The sequence below is a fragment of the Theobroma cacao genome, chromosome 2 (assembly GCF_053813885.1).
Source record: "Theobroma cacao isolate CCN51 chromosome 2, ASM5381388v1, whole genome shotgun sequence".
NCBI classification, from domain to species: domain Eukaryota; kingdom Viridiplantae; phylum Streptophyta; class Magnoliopsida; order Malvales; family Malvaceae; genus Theobroma; species Theobroma cacao.
The window spans coordinates 26,066,872-26,081,890 of record NC_142640.1 but is presented as its reverse complement, the minus strand read 5'-3'; positions in this window follow the sequence as shown (position 1 = coordinate 26,081,890).

Sequence of the window (15,019 nt, the reverse complement as noted above, 5' to 3'; positions counted from 1 at the left end):
TCTCATTATTTTTTTTAAACGAATTTTCTTACATTTTTGGATAAAATAGATTATATTTAAAGGTTTGTCTTGAGAAACGTGAAGCGAAAGCCATCGATTGACAAGAAAAGTCCATTATAGTCACTCATGCCTTCGAAAGCCTCATTATTCACTTTAAATGATTTTATAATCTCATTATTGATTTTATGTTGAATTTTCTTACATTCTTAGTTAAAACAGACTATAATTGAATGTTTACCTTGGGAAACATGAAGCAAAAGCCATCAATTGAGAAGAAAAGACCATTTATAGTCACTCATGCCTTCAAAACCCTTATTGCTCAATTTAAATGGCTTTATGATTTGATTATTAACTTTAAGTTGAATTTTTTTACATTTTTTGTTGAAACAGATTATAATTGAATGTTTACCTTGAGAAACGTGAAGCGAAAGCCATCGATTGAGAAGAAAAGAACATTTATAGTCACTCATGCCTTCGAAAGCCTTATTACTTGCTTAAAATTATTTTACAATCTCATTATGTTTTTTAAAATGAATTTTCTTACATTTTTTGTTAAAATAGATTATATTTAAATGTTTGTCTTGAGAAACGTGAAGCGAAAGCCATCGATTGACAAGAAAAGTACATTATAGTCACTCATGCCTTCGAAAGCCTCATTATTCAATTTAAATGATTTTATAATCTCATTATTGATTTTATGTTGAATTTTCTTACATTTTTAGTTAAAATAGACTATAATTGAATGTTTACCTCGGGAAACATGAAGCAAAACCCATCAATTAAGAAGAAAAGACCATTTATAGTCACTCATGCCTCCGTAACGCTTATTGCTCCGTTTAAATGGCTTTATGATTTGATTATTAACTTTAAGTTGAATTTTTTTACATTTTTTATTAAAATAGATTATAATTGAATGTTTACCTCGAGAAACGTGAAGCGAAAGCCATCGATTGAGAAGAAAAGAACATTTTTAGTCACTCATGCCTTCGAAAGCCTTATTGGTCACTTTAAATGGGTTTATGATTTGATTATTAACTTTAAGCTGAATTTTTTTACATTTTTTGTTAAAACAGATTAAAATTGAATGTTTACCTTGAGAAACGTGAAGCGAAAGCTATCGATTGAGAGGAAAAGAACATTTATAGTCACTCATACCTTCGAAAACCTCATTATTCACTTTAAAAGATTTTATAATGTCATTATTGATTTTATGTTGAATTTTCTTACATTTTTAGTTAAAACAGACTACAATTGAATGTTTACCTCAGGAAACATGAAGCAAAAGCCATCGATTGAGAAGAAAAGAACATTTATAGCCACTCATGCCTTCGAAAGCCTTATTACTTGCATAAAATTGTTTTACAATCTCATTATTTTTTTTAAATGAATTTTCTTACATTTTTGGATAAAATAGATTATATTTAAATGTTTGTCTTGAGAAACGTGAAGCGAAAGCCATCGATTGACAAGAAAAGTCCGTTATAGTCACTCATGCCTTCGAAAGCCTCATTATTCACTTTAAATGATTTTATAATCTCATTATTGATTTTATGTTGAATTTTCTTACATTCTTAGTTAAAACAGACTATAATTGAATGTTTACCTTGCGAAACATGAAGCAAAAGCCATCAATTGAGAAGAAAAGACCATTTATAGTCACTCATGCCTTCGAAACCCTTATTGCTCAATTTAAATGGCTTTATGATTTGATTATTAACTTTAAGTTGAATTTTTTTACATTTTTTATTAAAATAGATTATAATTGAATGTTTACCTCGAGAAACGTGAAGCGAAGGCCATCGATTGAGAAGAAAAGAACATTTATAGTCACTCATGCCTTCGAAAGCCTTATTACTTGCATAAAATTGTTTTACAATCTCATTATTTTTTTTTAAATCAATTTTCTTACATTTTTGGTTAAAATAGATTATATTTAAATGTTTGTCTTGAGAAACGTGAAGCGAAAGCCATCGATTGACAAGAAAAGTCCATTATAGTCACTCATGCCTTCGAAAGCCTCATTATTCACTTTAATTGATTTTATAATCTCATTATTGATTTTATGTTGAATTTTCTTACATTTTTAGTTAAAACAGAATATAATTGAATGTTTACCTTGGGAAACATGAAGCAAAAGCCATCAATTGAGAAGAAAAGACCATTTATAGTAACTCATGCCTTCGAAACCCTTATTGCTCAATTTAAATGGCTTTATGATTTGATTATTAACTTTAAGCTGAATTTTTTTACATTTTTTGTTAAAACAGATTATAATTGAATGTTTACCTTGAGAAACGTGAAGCGAAAGCCATCGATTGAGAAGAAAAGAACATTTATAGTCAGTCATGCCTTCGAAAGCCTTATTACTTGCTTAAAATTATTTTACAATCTCATTATGTTTTTTAAAATGAATTTTCTTACATTTTTTGTTAAAATAGATTATTTTTAAATGTTTGTCTTGAGAAACGTGAAGCGAAAGCCATCGATTGACAAGAAAAGTCCATTATAGTCACTCATGCCTTCGAAAGCCTCATTATTCACTTTAAATGATTTTATAATCTCATTATTGATTTTATGTTGAATTTTCTTACATTTTTAGTTAAAATAGACTATAATTGAATGTTTACCTCGGGAAACATGAAGCAAAAGCCATCAATTGAGAAGAAAAGACCATTTATAGTCACTCATGCCTCCGTAACGCTTATTGCTCCGTTTAAATGGCTTTATGATTTGATTATTAACTTTAAGTTGAATTTTTTTACATTTTTTGTTAAAATAGATTATAATTGAATGTTTACCTCGAGAAACGTGAAGCGAAAGCCATCGATTGAAAAGAAAAGAACATTTTTAGTCACTCATGCCTTCGAAAGCCTTATTTATCACTTTAAATGGCTTTATGTTTGATTATTAACTTTAAGCTGAATTTTTTTACATTTTTTGTTAAAACAGATTAAAATTGAATGTTTACCTCGAGAAACGTGAAGCGAAAGCTATCGATTGAGAGGAAAAGAACATTTATAGTCACTCATACCTTCGAAAGCCTCATTATTCACTTTAAAAGATTTTATAATGTCATTATTGCTTTTATGTTGAATTTTCTTACATTTTTAGTTAAAACAGACTACAATTGAATGTTTACCTCAGGAAACATGAAGCAAAAGCCATCGATTGAGAAGAAAAGAACATTTATAGTCATTCATGCCTTCGAAAGCCTTATTACTTGCATAAAAATGTTTTACAATCTCATTATTTTTTTTAAATGAATTTTCTTACATTTTTGGATAAAATAGATTATATTTAAATGTTTGTCTTGAGAAACGTGAAGCGAAAGCCATCGATTGACAAGAAAAGTCCATTATAGTCACTCATGCCTTCGAAAGCCTCATTATTCACTTTAAATGATTTTATAATCTCATTATTGATTTTACGTTGAATTTTCTAACATTTTTAGTTAAAACAGACTATAATTGAATGTTTACCTCGGGAAACATGAAGCAAAAGCCATCAATTGAGAAGAAAAGACCATTTATAGTCACTCATGCCTCCGTAACGCTTATTGCTCCGTTTAAATGGCTTTATGATTTGATTATTAACTTTAAGTTGAATTTTTTTATATTTTTTGTTAAAATAGATTATAATTGAATGTTTACCTCGAGAAACGTGAAGCGAAAGCCATCGATTGAGAAGAAAAGAACATTTTTAGTCACTCATGCCTTTGAAAGCCTTATTGGTCACTTTAAATGGCTTTATGACTTGATTATTAACTTTAAGCTGAATTTTTTTATATTTTTTGTTAAAACAGATTAAAATTGAATGTTTACCTCGAGAAACGTGAAGCGAAAGCTATCGATTGAGAGGAAAAGAACATTTATAGTCACTCATACCTTCGAAAGCCTCATTATTCACTTTAAATGATTTTATAATGTCATTATTGATTTTATGTTGAATTTTCTTACATTTTTAGTTAAAACAGACTACAATTGAATGTTTACCTCAGGAAATATGAAGCAAAAGCCATCGATTGAGAAGAAAAGAACATTTATAGTCACTCATGCCTTCGAAAGCCTTATTACTTGCTTAAAATTGTTTTACAAGCTCATAATTTTTTTTAAAATTAATTTTCTTACATTTTTTGTTAAAATAGATTATATTTAAATGTTTGTCTTGAGAAACGTGAAGCAAAAGCCATCGATTGATAAGAAAAGTCCATTATAGTCACTCATGCCTTCGAAAGCCTCATTATTCACTTTAAATGATTTTATAATCTCATTATTGATTTTATGTTGAATTTTCTTACATTCTTAGTTAAAACAGACTATAATTGAATGTTTACCGTGCGAAACATGAAGCAAAAGCCATCAATTGAAAAGAAAAGACCATTTATATTCACTCATGCCTTCGAAACCCTTATTGCTCAATTTAAATGGCTTTATGATTTGATTATTAACTTTAAGCTGAATTTTTTTACATTTTTTGTTAAAACAGATTATAATTGAATGTTTACCTTGAGAAACGTGAAGCGAAAGCCATCGATTGAGAAGAAAAGAACATTTATAGTCACTCATGCCTTCGAAAGCCTTATTACTTGCTTAAAATTGTTTTACAATCTCATTATGTTTTTTAAAATGAATTTTCTTACATTTTTTGTTAAAATAGATTATATTTAAATGTTTGTCTTGAGAAACGTGAAGCGAAAGCGATCGATTGACAAGAAAAGTCCATTATAGTCACTCATGCCTTCGAAAGCCTCATTATTCACTTTAAATGATTTTATAATCTCATTATTGATTTTATGTTGAATTTTCTTACACTTTTAGTTAAAACAGACTATAATTGAATGTTTACCTCGGGAAACATGAAGCAAAAGCCATTAATTGAGAAGAAAAGACCATTTATAGTCACTCATGCCTTCGAAACCCTTATTGCTCAGTTTAAATGGCTTTATGATTTGATTATTAACTTTAAGTTGACTTTTTTTACATTTTTTGTTAAAATAGATTATAATTGAATGTTTACCTCGAGAAACATGAAGCGAAGGCCATCGATTGAGAAGAAAAGAACATTTATAGTCACTCATGCCTTCGAAAGCCTTATTACTTACATAAAATTGTTTTACAATCTCATTATTTTTTTTAAATGAATTTTCTTACATTTTTGGTTAAAATAGATTATATTTAAATGTTTGTCTTGAGAAACGTGAAGCGAAAGCCATCGATTGACAAGAAAAGTCCATTATAGTCACTCATGCCTTCGAAAGCCTCATTATTCACTTTAATTGATTTTATAATCTCATTATTGATTTTATGTTGAATTTTCTTACATTTTTAGTTAAAACAGACTATAATTGAATGTTTACCTCGGGAAACATGAAGCAAAAGCCATCAATTGAGAAGAAAAGACCATTTATAGTCACTCATGCCTCCGTAACGCTTATTGCTCCGTTTAAATGGCTTTATGATTTGATTATTAACTTTAAGTTGAATTTTTTTACATTTTTTGTTAAAATAGATTATAATTGAATGTTTACCTCGAGAAACGTGAAGCGAAAGCCATCGATTGAGAAGAAAAGAACATTTTTAGTCACTCATGCCTTCGAAAGCCTTATTGGTCACTTTAAATGGCTTTATGATTTGATTATTAACTTTAAGCTAAATTTTTTTACATTTTTTGTTAAAACAGATTAAAATTGAATGTTTACCTCGAGAAACGTGAAGCGAAAGCTATCGATTGAGAGGAAAAGAACATTTATAGTCACTCATACCTTCGAAAGCCTCATTATTCACTTTAAAAGATTTTATAATGTCATTATTGATTTTATGTTGAATTTTCTTACATTTTTAGTTAAAACAGACTACAATTGAATGTTTACCTCAGGAAACATGAAGCAAAAGCCATCGATTGAGAAGAAAAGAACATTTATAGTCACTCATGCCTTCGAAAGCCTTATTACTTGCTTAAAATTGTTTTACAAGCTCATTATTTTTTTTAAAATTAATTTTCTTACATTTTTTGTTAAAATAGATTATATTTAAATGTTTGTCTTGAGAAACGTGAAGCGAAAGCCATCGATTGACAAGAAAAGTCCATTATAGTCACTCATGCCTTCGAAAGCCTCATTATTCACTTTAAATGATTTTATAATCTCATTATTGATTTTATGTTGAATTTTCTTACATTTTTAGTTAAAACAGACTATAATTCAATATTTACCTCGGGAAACATGAAGCAAAAGCCATCAATTGAGAAGAAAAGACCATTTATAGTCACTCATGCCTCCGTAACGCTTATTGCTCTGTTTAAATGGCTTTATGATTTGATTATTAACTTTAAGTTGATTTTTTTTACATTTTTTGTTAAAATAGATTATAATTGAATGTTTACCTCGAGAAACGTGAAGCGAAAGCCATCGATTCAGAAGAAAAGAACATTTTTAGTCACTCATGCCTTCGAAAGCCTTATTGGTCACTTTAAATGGCTTTATGATTTGATTATTAACTTTAAGCTGAATTTTTTTAAATTTTTTGTTAAAACAGATTAAAATTGAATGTTTACCTCGAGAAACGTTAAGCGAAAGCTATCGATTGAGAGGAAAAGAACATTTATAGTCACTCATACCTTCGAAAGCCTCATTATTCACTTTAAATGATTTTATAATGTCAGTATTGATTTTATGTTGAATTTTCTTACATTTTTAGTTAAAACATACTACAATTGAATGTTTACCTCAGGAAACATGAAGCAAAAGCCATCGATTGAGAAGAAAAGAACATTTATAGTCACTCATGCCTTCGAAAGCCTTATTACTTGCTTAAAATTGTTTTACAAGCTCATTATTTTTTTTAAAATTAATTTTTTTACATTTTTTGTTAAAATAGATTATATTTAAATGTTTGTCTTGAGAAACGTGAAGCGAAAGCCATCGATTGACAAGAAAAGTCCATTATAGTCACTCATGCCTTCGAAAGCCTCATTATTCACTTTAAATGATTTTATAATCTCATTATTGATTTTATGTTGAATTTTCTTACATTTTTAGTTAAAACAGAATATAATTGAATGTTTACCTTGGGAAACATGAAGCAAAAGCCATCAATTGAGAAGAAAAGACCATTTATAGTCACTCATGCCTCCGTAACGCTTATTGCTCAATTTAAATGGCTTTATGATTTGATTATTAACTTTAAGTTGAATTTTTTTACATTTTTTGTTAAAATAGATTATAATTGAATTTTTACCTCGAGAAACGTGAAGCGAAAGCCATCGATTGAGAAGAAAAGAACCTTTTTAGTCACTCATGCCTTCGAAAGCCATATTACTTGCTTAAAATTGTTTTACAAGCTCATTATTTTTTTTAAAATTAATTTTCTTACATTTTTTGTTAAAATAGATTATATTTAAATGTTTGTCTTGAGAAACGTGAAGCGAAAGCCATCGATTGACAAGAAAAGTCCATTATAGTCACTCATGCCTTCGAAAGCCTCATTATTCACTTTAATTGATTTTATAATCTCATTATTGATTTTATGTTGAATTTTCTTACATTTTTAGTTAAAACAGAATATAATTGAATGTTTACCTTGGAAAACATGAAGCAAAAGCCATCAATTGAGAAGAAAAGACCATTTATAGTCACTCATGCTTTCGAAACCCTTATTGCTCAATTTAAATGGCTTTATGATTTGATTATTAACTTTAAGCTGAATTTTTTTACATTTTTTGTTAAAACAAATTATAATTGAATGTTTACCTCGAAAACGTGAAGCGAAAGCCATCGATTGAGAAGAAAAGAATATTTATAGTCACTCATGCCTTCGAAAGCCATATTACTTGCTTAAAATTGTTTTACAAGCTCATTATTTTTTTTAAAATTAATTTTCTTACATTTTTTGTTAAAATATATTATATTTAAATATTTGTCTTGAGAAACGTGAAGCGAAAGCCATCGATTGACAAGAAAAGTCCATTATAGTCACTCATGCCTTCGAAAGCCTCATTATTCACTTTAAATGATTTTATAATGTCATTATTGATTTTATGTTGAATTTTCTTACATTTTTAGTTAAAACAGACTACAATTGAATGTTTACCTCAGGAAACATGAAGCAAAAGCCATCGATTGAGAAGAAAAAAACATTTATAGTCACTCATGCCTTCGAAAGCCTTATTACTTGCTTAAAATTGTTTTACAATCTCATTATTTTTTTTAAAATTAATATTCTTACATTTTTTGTTAAAATAGATTATATTTAAATGTTTGTCTTAAGAAACGTGAAGCGAAAGCCATCGATTGACAAGAAAAGTCCATTCTAGTCACTCATGCCTTCGAAAGCCTCATTATTCACTTTAATTGATTTTATAATCTCATTATTTATTTTATGTTGAGTTTTCTTACATGTTTAGTTAAAACAGAATATAATTGAATGTTTACCTTGGAAAACATGAAGCAAAAGCCATCAATTGAGAAGAAAAGACCATTTATAGTCACTCATGCTTTCGAAACCCTTATTGCTCAATTTAAATGGCTTTATGATTTGATTATTAACTTTAAGCTGAATTTTTTTACATTTTTTGTTAAAACAGATTATAATTGAATGTTTACCTCAAGAAACGTGAAGCGAAAGCCATCGATTGAGAAGAAAAGAATATTTATAGTCACTCATGCCTTCGAAAGCCATATTACTTGCTTAAAATTGTTTTACAAGCTCATTATTTTTTTTAAAATTAATTTTCTTACATTTTTTGTTAAAATAGATTATATTTAAATGTTTGTCTTGAGAAACGTGAAGCGAAAGCCATCGATTGACAAGAAAAGTCCATTATAGTCACTCATGCCTTCGAAAGCCTCATTATTCACTTTAAATGATTTTATAATCTCATTATTGATTTTATGTTGAATTTTCTTACATTTTTAGTTAAAACAGACTATAATTGAATGTTTACCTCGGGAAACATGAAGCAAAAGCCATCAATTGAGAAGAAAAGACCATTTATAGTCACTCATGCCTCCGTAACGCTTATTGCTCTGTTTAAATGGCTTTATGATTTGATTTTTAACTTTAAGTTGAATTTTTTTACAGTTTTTGTTAAAATAGATTATAATTGAATGTTTACCTCGAGAAACGTGAAGCGAAAGCCATCGATTGAGAAGAAAAGAATATTTTTAGTCACTCATGCCTTCGAAAGCCTTATTGGTCACTTTAAATGGCTTTATGATTTGATTATTAACTTTAAGCTGAATTTTTTTATATTTTTTGTTAAAACAGATTAAAATTGAATGTTTACCTTGAGAAACGTGAAGCGAAAGCTATCGATTGGGAGGAAAAGAACATTTATAGTCACTCATACCTTCGAAAGCCTCGTTATTCACTTTAAATGATTTTATAATGTCATTATTGATTTTATGTTGAATTTTCTTACATTTTTAGTTAAAACAGACTACAATTGAATGTTTACCTCAGGAAACATGAAGCAAAAGCCATCGATTGAGAAGAAAAGAACATTTATAGTCACTCATGCCTTCGAAAGCCTTATTACTTGCTTAAAATTGTTTTACAATCTCATTATTTTTTTTAGAATTAATATTCTTACATTTTTTGTTAAAATAGATTATATTTAAATGTTTGTCTTGAGAAACGTGAAGCGAAAGCCATCGATTGACAAGAAAAGTCCATTATAGTCACTCATGCCTTCGAAAGCCTCATTATTCACTTTAATTGATTTTATAATCTCATTATTGATTTTATGTTGAATTTTCTTACATTTTTAGTTAAAACAGAATATAATTGAATGTTTACCTTGGAAAACATGAAGCAGAAGCCATCAATTGAGAAGAAAAGACCATTTATAGTCACTCATGCTTTCGAAACCCTTATTGCTCAATTTAAATGGCTTTATGATTTGATTATTAACTTTAAGCTGAATTGTTTTACATTTTTTGTTAAAACAGATTATAATTGAATGTTTACCTCGAGAAACGTGAAGCGAAAGCCATCGATCGAGAAGAAAAGAATATTTATAGTCACTCATGCCTTCGAAAGCCATATTACTTGCTTAAAATTGTTTTACAAGCTCATTATTTTTTTTAAAATTAATTTTCTTACATTTTTTGTTAAAATAGATTATATTTAAATGTTTGTCTTGAGAAACGTGAAGCGAAAGCCATCGATTGACAAGAAAAGTCCATTATAGTCACTCATGCCTTCGAAAGCTTCATTATTCACTTTAATTGATTTTATAATCTCATTATTGATTTTATGTTGAATTTTCTTACATTTTTAGTTAAAACAGAATATAATTGAATGTTTACCTTGGAAAACATGAAGCAAAAGCCATCAATTGAGAAGAAAAGACCATTTATAGTCACTCATGCTTTCGAAACCCTTATTGCTCAATTTAAATGGCTTTATGATTTGATTATTAACTTTAAGCTGAATTTTTTTACATTTTTTGTTAAAACAGATTATAATTGAATGTTTACCTCGAGAAACGTGAAGCGAAAGCCATCGATTGAGAAGAAAAGAATATTTATAGTCACTCATGCCTTCGAAAGCCATATTACTTGCTTAAAATTGTTTTACAAGCTCATTATTTTTTTTAAAATTAATTTTCTTACATTTTTTGTTAAAATAGATTATATTTAAATGTTTGTCTTGAGAAACGTGAAGCGAAAGCCATCGATTGACAAGAAAAGTCCATTATAGTCACTCATGCCTTCGAAAGCCTCATTATTCACTTTAAATGATTTTATAATCTCATTATTGATTTTATGTTGAATTTTCTTACATTTTTAGTTAAAACAGACTATAATTGAATGTTTACCTCGGGAAACATGAAGCAAAAGCCATCAATTGAGAAGAAAAGACCATTTATAGTCACTCATGCCTCCGTAACGCTTATTGCTCTGTTTAAATGGCTTTATGATTTGATTATTAACTTTAGGTTGAATTTTTTTACATTTTTTGTTAAAATAGATTAAATTGAATGTTTACCTCGAGAAACGTGAAGCGAAAGCCATCGATTGAGAAGAAAAGAACATTTTTAGTCACTCATGCCTTCGAAAGCCTTATTGGTCACTTTAAATGGCTTTATGATTTGATTATTAACTTTAAGCTGAATTTTTTTATATTTTTTGTTAAAACAGATTAAAATTGAATGTTTACCTCGAGAAACGTGAAGCGAAAGCTATCGATTGGGAGGAAAAGAACATTTATAGTCACTCATACCTTCGAAAGCCTCATTATTCACTTTAAATGATTTTATAATGTCATTATTGATTTTATGTTGAATTTTCTTACATTTTTAGTTAAAACAGACTACAATTGAATGTTTACCTCAGGAAACATGAAGCAAAAGCCATGATTGAGAAGAAAAGAACATTTATAGTCACTCATGCCTTCGAAAGCCTTATTACTTGCTTAAAATTGTTTTACAATCTCATTATTTTTTTTAAAATTAATTTTCTTACATTTTTTGTTAAAATAGATTATATTTAAATGTTTGTCTTGAGAAACGTGAAGCGAAAGCCATCGATTGACAAGAAAAGTCCATTATAGTCACTCATGCCTTCGAAAGCCTCATTATTCACTTTAATTGATTTTATAATCTCATTATTGATTTTATGTTGAATTTTCTTACATTTTTAGTTAAAACAGAATATAATTGAATGTTTACCTTGGAAAACATGAAGCAGAAGCCATCAATTGAGAAGAAAAGACCATTTATAGTCACTCATGCTTTCGAAACCCTTATTGCTCAATTTAAATGGCTTTATGATTTGATTATTAACTTTAAGCTGAATTGTTTTACATTTTTTGTTAAAACAGATTATAATTGAATGTTTACCTCAAGAAACGTGAAGCGAAAGCCATCGATCGAGAAGAAAAGAATATTTATAGTCACTCATGCCTTCGAAAGCCATATTACTTGCTTAAAATTGTTTTACAAGCTCATTATTTTTTTTAAAATTAATTTTCTTACATTTTTTGTTAAAATAGATTATATTTAAATGTTTGTCTTGAGAAACGTGAAGCGAAAGCCATCGATTGACAAGAAAAGTCCATTATAGTCACTCATGCCTTCGAAAGCTTCATTATTCACTTTAATTGATTTTATAATCTCATTATTGATTTTATGTTGAATTTTCTTACATTTTTAGTTAAAACAGAATATAATTGAATGTTTACCTTGGAAAACATGAAGCAAAAGCCATCAATTGAGAAGAAAAGACCATTTATAGTCACTCATGCTTTCGAAACCCTTATTGCTCAATTTAAATGGCTTTATGATTTGATTATTAACTTTAAGCTGAATTTTTTTACATTTTTTGTTAAAACAGATTATAATTGAATGTTTACCTCGAGAAACGTGAAGCGAAAGCCATCGATTGAGAAGAAAAGAATATTTATAGTCACTCATGCCTTCGAAAGCCATATTACTTGCTTAAAATTGTTTTACAAGCTCATTATTTTTTTTAAAATTAATTTTCTTACATTTTTTGTTAAAATAGATTATATTTAAATGTTTGTCTTGAGAAATGTGAAGCGAAAGCCATCGATTGACAAGAAAAGTCCATTATAGTCACTCATGCCTTCGAAAGCCTCATTATTCACTTTAAATGATTTTATAATCTCATTATTGATTTTATGTTGAATTTTCTTACATTTTTAGTTAAAACAGACTATAATTGAATGTTTACCTCGGGAAACATGAAGCAAAAGCCATCAATTGAGAAGAAAAGACCATTTATAGTCACTCATGCCTCCGTAACGCTTATTGCTCCGTTTAAATGGCTTTATGATTTGATTATTAACTTTAAGTTGAATTTTTTTACATTTTTTGTTAAAATAGATTATAATTGAATGTTTACCTCGAGAAACGTGAAGCGAAAGCCATCGATTGAGAAGAAAAGAACATTTTTAGTCACTCATGCCTTCGAAAGCCTTATTGGTCACTTTAAATGGCTTTATGATTTGATTATTAACTTTAAGCTGAATTTTTTTATATTTTTTGTTAAAAGAGATTAAAATTGAATGTTTACCTCGAGAAATGTGAAGCGAAAGCTATCGATTGGGAGGAAAAGAACATTTATAGTCACTCATACCTTCGAAAGCCTCATTATTCACTTTAAATGATTTTATAATGTCATTATTGATTTTATGTTGAATTTTCTTACATTTTTAGTTAAAACAGACTACAATTGAATGTTTACCTCAGGAAACATGAAGCAAAAGCCATGATTGAGAAGAAAAGAACATTTATAGTCACTCATGCCTTCGAAAGCCTTATTACTTGCTTAAAATTGTTTTACAATCTCATTATTTTTTTTAAAATTAATATTCTTACATTTTTTGTTAAAATAGATTATATTTAAATGTTTGTCTTGAGAAACGTGAAGCGAAAGCCATCGATTGACAAGAAAAGTCCATTATAGTCACTCATGCCTTCGAAAGCCTCATTATTCACTTTAATTGATTTTATAATGTCATTATTGATTTTATGTTGAATTTTCTTACATTTTTAGTTAAAACAGAATATAATTGAATGTTTACCTTGGAAAACATGAAGCAAAAGCCATCAATTGAGAAGAAAAGACCATTTATAGTCACTCATACTTTCGAAACCCTTATTGCTCAATTTAAATGGCTTTATGATTTGATTATTAACTTTAAGCTGAATTTTTTTACATTTTTTGTTAAAACAGATTATAATTCAATGTTTACCTCGAAAACGTGAAGCGAAAGCCATCGATTGAGAAGAAAAGAAGATTTATAGTCACTCATGCCTTCGAAAGCCATATTACTTGCTTAAAATTGTTTTACACGCTCATTATTTTTTTTAAAATTAATTTTCTTACATTTTTTGTTAAAATAGATTATATTTAAATGTTTGTCTTGAGAAACGTGAAGCGAAAGCCATCGATTGACAAGAAAAGTCCATTATAGTCACTCATGCCTTCGAAAGCCTCATTATTCACTTTAAATGATTTTATAATGTCATTATTGATTTTATGTTGAATTTTCTTACATTTTTAGTTAAAACAGACTACAATTGAATGTTTACCTCAGGAAACATGAAGCAAAAGCCATCGATTGAGAAGAAAAGAACATTTATAGTCACTCATGCCTTCGAAAGCCTTATTACTTGCTTAAAATTGTTTTACAATCTCATTATTTTTTTTAAAATTAATATTCTTACATTTTTTGTTAAAATAGATTATATTTAAATGTTTGTATTGAGAAACGTGAAGCGAAAGCCATCGATTGACAAGAAAAGTCCATTATAGTCACTCATGCCTTCGAAAGCCTCATTATTCACTTTAATTGATTTTATAATCTCATTATTGATTTTATGTTGAATTTTCTTACATTTTTAGTTAAAACAGAATATAATTGAATGTTTACCTTGGAAAACATGAAGCAAAAGCCATCAATTCAGAAGAAAAGACCATTTATAGTCACTCATGCTTTCGAAACCCTTGTTGCTCAATTTAAATGGCTTTATGATTTGATTATTAACTTTAAGCTGAATTTTTTTACATTTTTTGTTAAAACAGATTATAATTGAATATTTACCTCGAGAAACGTGAAGCGAAAGCCATCGATTGAGAAGAAAAGAATATTTATAGTCACTCATGCCTTCGAAAGCCTTATTACTTGCTTAAAATTGTTTTACAAGCTCATTATTTTTTTTAAAATTAATTTTCTTACATTTTTTGTTAAAATAGATTATATTTAAATGTTTGTCTTGAGAAACGTGAAGCGAAAGCCATCGATTGACAAGAAAAGTCCATTATAGTCACTCATGCCTTCGAAACCCTCATTATTCACTTTAAATGATTTTATAATGTCATTATTGATTTTATGTTGAATTTTCTTACATTTTTAGGTAAAACAGACTATAATTGAATGTTTACCTCGGGAGACATGAAGCAAAAGCCATTAATTGAGAAGAAAAGACCATTTATAGTCACTCATGCCTTCGAAACCCTTATTGCTCAGTTTAAATGGCTTTATGATTTGAT